Source organism: Notechis scutatus, chromosome 1 (genome assembly GCF_049901735.1).
Source record: "Notechis scutatus isolate UNSWTSFEM ecotype Mainland chromosome 1, rNotScu1.2, whole genome shotgun sequence".
NCBI classification, from domain to species: Eukaryota; Metazoa; Chordata; class Lepidosauria; order Squamata; family Elapidae; genus Notechis; species Notechis scutatus.
In genome coordinates this window covers 302,023,363-302,030,737 of record NC_142009.1, presented here as the reverse complement: position 1 = coordinate 302,030,737, position 7,375 = coordinate 302,023,363, and positions in this window count along the sequence as shown.

Here is a 7,375-nt window from a genome sequence, read left to right as displayed (position 1 = left end):
TTCGGTTTGTCTATTTCTGAAGGGTCTGAAAAATTCGTCTTTGTCCCCTTCCGGCCATCCTTTTCCCACCCAGCTTAGGACTCGCGCCAGCCGCTTGTCTTTATTTGTTTCTCTGGCAATGTCTGGCGCGGTCACTAGTGGGTTGGGCATTGTCTCTATTTGGAATACCTCCGTCGTGGGAGCCGGGTCATCTTCGAGGTCAGGCAAGGGTGAATGGCTCAGGGCGTCTGCGTGGGTGATGTCCTTCCCGGGTCGGTGAATCAGCTGGTAGTTGTATGCTGACAGGAACTCAGACCACCTTGTCATTCTTGGTGATAGAATGTTCGGTGTGGCCTTATTTCCTGCCAGGATCCCTAGCAACGGCTTGTGGTCCGTAATGATTGTAAAAGTCCTACCGTAAAGGTATTCGTGGAATTTCTTGACTCCGGCGACGACTGCTAGGGCCTCCTTGTCGAGCTGGCTGTAGTTCCGCTCTGGTTTTGAAAGTGTCCTTGATGAGAAGGCGATGGGTGCTTCCCTCCCGTCTGGTAGCTGGTGGCTGAGGATGGCGCCGATCCCAAAAGGCGATGCATCGCACGTTACCGTTAATGGCAGAGTCTCGCTGTACTGGATTAGTACCGCGTCAGATGTTAGCAGTTTCTTTGTGTTGTTGAAAGCGCTCTCCTCCCGTTCTCCCCAGGTCCAGGTGGCTGTTTTATCTAACAGCCTATGCAACGGTTCCGCCACGGTCGCCTTTTGGGGTAGGAAGACATTGTAAAAGTTTAACAGTCCCAAGAAAGCCTGCAGTTCCGTTTTGCTTTTGGGTCGTGGCGCTTCCTTATGGCTCTCAGTTTCTTTTCTGTGGGGTGGATGCCATGTTTGTCTAGGAGGTACCCTAGGAACTCGACCCTTTCAGCCCTTAGCTGGCACTTCCCTTTTTTGACTTTGAGTCCCGAGTCTCTGAATTTCTTCAGTACCTCCCTCAACCGGTTTTCTAGTTGCTTTTCGTTTTTCGCGGCCACCAAGACGTCGTCAAAGTAGGGCACCACCCCCTCTATGCCCTGGAGGAGTCTTTCCATGAGGCTTTGGAAGACCCCGGGTGCCACGCTGACTCCGAACTGGAGCCGGTTGCAACGGAAAGCCCCCCGGTGCGTTACGATGGTCTGGGCTTCGGCGGTTTCGGCGTCGACCGGCAGCTGCTGATAGGCTTGTGCCAGGTCGAGCTTTGCGAAGACCCGGCCTCCCCCCAGTGAGTGCAGAAGGTGTTGCACAACTGGGACGGGGTATGCGCTTTGTTGGAGCGCGTGGTTGAGGGTGGCCTTATAGTCCCCACAAATTCTCACGGACCCATCTGGCTTGATGGGGGTGACTATTGGGGTCTCCCACCTGGCATGGTCGATTGGCTCCAGTACCCCTTGTGCGATGAGCTTATCTAGCTGCTCATCGATTTTGGGCTTGAGGGCAAATGGCACCCGTCTGGGCTTAAGGCGGATCGGTGCGATGGTCGGGTCAATATTGAAAGATATAGGGGACCCCCGGTACTTGCTTAGGCTGTCATCGAAAACTTCCCGGAAGTCCTCCACGAGCGCCGCTTCCCAGTCCGACTCTGCGGTATGGTGGATTCCGGTTACTTCAATGCCTAGCGGCGCGAACCACTGTAGTCCCAATAGGCTCGGCCGATCCCGGTCAACGATGGTCAGGGGTAGTACTTCGGTGTGGTTCTTGAATGTGACTTTAAAATGGCCTCTGCCAACTACAGGGATGCGGTTTCCCTGGTAGTCTTTGAGGGTTAGAGCTTGATCTTCTAATTCCTTTCGGCGGATTGAGGGGACCAGGCGCTTGATGGTGCGCCATGAGACCATGGAGAGGGAGGACCCGGAGTCCACCTCCATGTCGCATGGCTGGTCTTCTATTCCCACCATGACGTATACTTTCCTGGCGTCTCTTGTTGATGAATGGCCGACGATGACGGTCTGGTGCGTTTCCTCCCTTTGCCTTACTTCGTTGAGCCGCCTGTTCCGACCTTCTTGGCTCCAACGGCTCTCCGACTGTCGGTCTCTGTGGCTGTTGGTGGTGTTCTCTTGTCTGTGCGGGCTGCCATCTCGACGCCGTGGGCTGTAGCGTCTTCTATTTCTGCACACTTTGGCGATGTGCCCTCGTTTCTCGCACTGCCGGCAAACGGCATCTAAGAACCGGCAGTCCGATCGGGGGTGATCGCCTCCGCAGCCAGCGCACTGGAACCTCGACTTGCAACCTTGGTTTTCCCGTCGCCCTCGGGCCGCTTGCAACCGGTGGATTTCCTCCTCCTCGTCCTCGGTTCCCGAGAAGGAGTCTATGTCACTGTGGTGTGTGGTTGCGTCCCGGGGGTCGCTCTCGGGTCGCTTCTCGGTGTTTGGTGCCGTCTCGCTGGTCGCTGCTCGGGGCGTGATGCTCGATTGTCGCATCCGAGCCGCCGATTTCTTGGCTGCTTCTGCCGCGGATATGTCGGTGAGGGCGTCGGCGAGGGAGATGTCGCCCTTCGCCATGATGCGGCTCTGGAGGATGGGGTCTCGGAGCCCCAGGACGACGCGGTCTCGTAGGGCCTCATCTAGGTTGGCGAACTCGCATAGGCCGCCCAAATCTCATAGGGCCGCTATGAAGTCGCCCAGCCCTTCGCCATCGCGCTGGTCCCGCCTGTAGAATTCGTGCCGACGGATGAGGATGGGCACGACGGGGGCGTAGTGGCTTCTCAGCAGGGGCTCAAGTTCATTCCATTCCATGGTTTTAACGTCCTCGGGCTTGGCCAAGGCTTTGGCCGTCTTAAATACGGTTGGTCTGCAGTGTGCGAGGAAGACGGCCCGCTTCTTGTGACCGTTGGCATCTTTAAGATTGCTACACTCGAGGAACATCTGGAACCTATTGGTATAGGATTCCCAGTCCTCGGTAGCGGGATTGAAGGGCGCGGGTGGCGAGTTGACGCCGGCCATGCTGCTTGCCGCTGTGTGCCGCTCCGCCACGTGCTGGGTGGTCTCTTTGTCTCACGATCCCATCCTCGTCGCCAGTGTTAGATCTGAGGTGGATCGGGTCGGATGAGACGCGAGACCATTCTGTGAGTTCAGCTCTTTATTTGAAATAAGAACAGTCTGGGAATACAAGCCACGGCAGCCCTTCATATAGGGCTGGCTCGCGGCTCGACGGCCAATGGCAGCGCTTCGAATCTCCCGCGATCGGCACAGCCAATCGCGGTAGCTTCTTAGCGCTCCAATCACGGCCGGGGTGTCGACCAATCAGGTCGTTGTCCGTCGGGACCAATCGGTTTCGAGGGTTTGGAGTATGCTAATACAGCACACTTACAATTATCACAGCATCCCCATGATCAAGTGATCCAAGTTTGGGCATTTGGCAACCAGAATGTTGTTTACAACACTTGCAGCTTCCTGGGATTCTATGATTGCTGTCTGAAACCTTCCCAGCTGGCTTTCCACAACAAATCAATTGGGAAACCTGGATTCGCTTAACAATCATGGGGAAAAAGTGATAAAATCAAGCACAATTCACTTAACAACCACTTTAGTTAGCAAGGGAGATTCTGATTCTAGTTCTGGTCATAAGCCAAGCACTGCCATAACTTTATTTCTTTTTTCTAACCCTGGCCTACGACAGTAGTCCCTTGGCAGCCTTCATTCTCAATTACTTTTCCACACATAGCTATTTTCCCCTCAGTTATTATAGTTAGTGGTAGAATATAACAAACAAGTGAAACAACAAAATATAGTAATGATTATGCAATTAAAGCAATTGTCCACATTGTGGTGATGAAAATAAACGTGATAAACATGATAAAGAAAAAGGAACATAAAAAGAAGAATGTATGTACTATATTTATGAGTGTCCAGGTGTGTCTGTGTTACTATTATTACTATTTCTCAAAATTAACTGTACTCAGACAACACGCTGTTCAAGTAGACATTGAATTTTTTTATGTTTTGTTCCATTGTACAACCTTTCATGCCACAGTTGTTAAGTAATTCACTGCAGTTGATAAATTAGTAATGTCAAGATTGAACCGCTTTGCTTCTTTCATCCTTAATTCTTTTCAACATGTCAATGAACTGGGGGGAGGGAAGGGGGAAATAGAATGCTGAGAATGAGTGCATGGACAGTGAGAGCCTCGCAAACATCGAGGTCACCCCTGCAGGTGCTTGAGAAAGAGATGGACTGTTCCCATAACAAAATGACATCTCATAACTGGACAATGTGATCACCCAGGGTGGGGAGAAGAGGGAGCTATTGTTTAACTAAGCAAGCATTTGCACAGAAAACTAGAGTTGGTTTTGTTTCTTCAGTACCAAAATGGTATATCCAATAAAGTTTTATTTTTGGGAAACTTTGGGAAATTTTGAGGTGTGAGAGGAAGGCAACTAGGCCCTAAAGATGGTGTAGGCCTCTTCTTGATTGAAGGCCTTAAATTAACAATATATAATAATGCTGGCCGAGCTGATTTTGCAACCGTGGCAAAATATTAGTAATCCAATGAGATTTTGCAAGCTTTGCAATACGTTACTACCTGCTACTTCTGCAAAAAGCAGATATTTGCTGGACAATCAAAAATAGAGCTATTTTGGATCACAAATGTCTGGGAAATAAGAAAAAGGGGAACTGAAAGTAGCAGATGGTGAGCGGTTGGGAAAGAGTTGGCATATACCTACAAGTGGGTACCAAGTGATGGACAGTATGTGGGAATAGGGAAGTATATCCAGTAAGATTACATACCACTGGGTGGGCTTCAGAGGAAGAAGGGTATAAAAGAAGAGGGTAAATCTCAAATAGGGGCCACCGATGGTAGCTATCCTCTCTGGAATTAGCTGCTATTTCTGGACCTCCTTTCAATGGATTGTTTTTAGTAAGTATTATCTTACTTGAAATGCTGTTATGTTATGATGGCTTTTCATGTTCCAAACTACTCATGAAATAAACCTCTGATCTCAAAGTAAGAATTATTGCCTGTGGTTTGTCTGTGTATTTCTTTTACTAAATTATTTTTATAACAGGGCGACTTCAAAGCTCCCGAGAGTGTTTCCTTATTTTGGGTTCACTAGTTGGACAGTTGACAAGTAACCTGGTAGTTAAGTGAATCTGGTTGCAAAAGATGATCACATGACTTTGGGATACAGCAACGGTCATAAGTAGGAACCACTTGCAAGCATCTGAATTCTGATCACATGATTATGGGGTTGCTGCAAAAGTCCCAGCTGGGAAAAATGGTCCTAAATCACTTTTTCAGTGCCGTTGTAATTTTGAACTAAACGAATGGAATTAATAGGCAGCGTGCTAAAGAGGAAACATATCTTGAGTTCTAGTAGTGAGGTATTTTAACTGTTTGGGTGATTACTATCAACATCTCACCTAATATTAAGTTGCTATCATCACCTTGCCTGGCTGATTTTATAGTATCACATTATCTGGTAAAGCACTGCTTTTTTTTAACACATTCAGGATTATGTGACATTCTTGGTTTTTTTTTTTTTAATTGTGCCATTTTTATTTATTATTCATTATTATTTGTTATTATTATTTTATTTATTACTATATTATTTACTATTCTTCAAATCAGCAGTTTTATCTTGAAAATACCACAGACCAGCGGTGGGATTCAAATATTGTTGCCACCGGTTTAGTGGGCGTGCTTTGGTGGGCGTGCTTTGTATGCGTTGCGTGCATGCGCGTGCCAAACGCACACTTTGTGCAGGCGTAGAGGCATTCTACCTTGCCTCCTGCAAGCCTGCATGATCTCCCGATCGCTTCAGCAGCTGCCCCGCGGCACTCTTCTGTGCCACGCAAAGCAGCTGCACTTCAAATTCAGCGGATAAAGGTGAATATGGAAACCCCGGGCGGGGGGGTGGGCCCAACAGCAGAGCCATTAGAGTGGCAGAGAGAACCGGTTCGGTTTCCTCTGCTCATTGCTCCAACCGGCTCTCCAGAACCGGGCAGAACCGGTCAAATGCCAGCACTGGCTTGTCAGAAGCTGTGGCCTCCCTGCTTAATTACCATAGAGCTCTGAGGCGAAATTACAGCTTCTGTGGAAAGGCATAATAATGAGATTCCCTTAGGTTTGGCACACTTAAAGGGAAGGCTTTTTATTTCATGGAAAAGTTCCAAAGTTCCCAGAATTACAAATTATGATCCTGTGCCACCTGCCAAAACATTTTGGTTCCTTTCTTGAGTGACTCTATTTCTTCAGTCAGTCAGAAGAGAGCTGGAAGGGACCTTGGGGTCTTCTAGTCCAATATGATCAACCACTTTAAATTTTCTTATACAGTCCAAATTTTTGAAATGGGTAACCTGAAGCTACCTATATATATTAAAAGGATCCAAATCAACCATTAAATTTGTGGAGAGTCTGCATATTTGTACTATTCATAATTTTGTTTCTGTACCACCTTGAAAAATATAAGAAAATTATTTTTCTTAATTAATAATGTTCATTAAGTATGATCAATATTACAGCTATGTATCTGATCAACTAACAATTGAGATACCGTGAAACAAGAAATAAATTTAAAAAATTAGGTGTGAATTGTTTTTTTTTATTTACAAAGTCCTGCATTTATTTATATTGAGAGAGAGAGAGAGAGAGAGAGAATTGTGTCAGATATAATCACCCATTTGGCTAACAAGAGTCCCTGCATTCACAAGGGGTTCTAGTTTCCCAAATATAAAGAGAGAGAGAGAGAGAGAGAAAAAGAGAGAGTTTTATAGGCATAAATGAAATTAAGCCCTCCCCAAATTAGGCCTATTTTAAGGAATGGGGAGGGTGGGGGCGGTAGGTCACCACCAACGCCAAGGTCAACATCCAAGCCATCACCACTCACCCGCCCGAGGATTGCAAGGGGGGAATTAAGTCACCCCTGAAAAGATCGGCCTAGCCGGTTTTTGGGGGCTCCTCAAAAAAAGCTAAAACCCGTGCCTTATTATATGAGAAACATGGTGGAGGTGGGGGGGGGGGGGGGGGGGGGGGTGTTTGCTGCCATTAAGTAAGCTGTTACTAACTAAAATTCATAAATTTCTTTTTAAAATGTCAGCTTGTCTATAGATTTCATGGTATCCTTAAATATTTTGAAATTTAGTGTTGGTGTCAGGATTGGGGATCCTGGGCGGCATATACAGTAAGAATGGAAGCATGTAGAGCTGTCCCATCCCCTAACATACTGTTACTGTTGCTTCATCTATTTACAAGAAATAAAATAAATGTTAAAACAAGAAAATAAAAATAAATGTTCTTTTTTTAAAAAAAAAAAAAATCCTTCCTTCCTCTTGCCATTCCCTTCTAAGTGAGCATTTATTGCACTGATACTATTGCTAAACTCTTATTTCTTTCATTATGTATTTTGTTAGAGTGGGTATAGTATAATGTTGG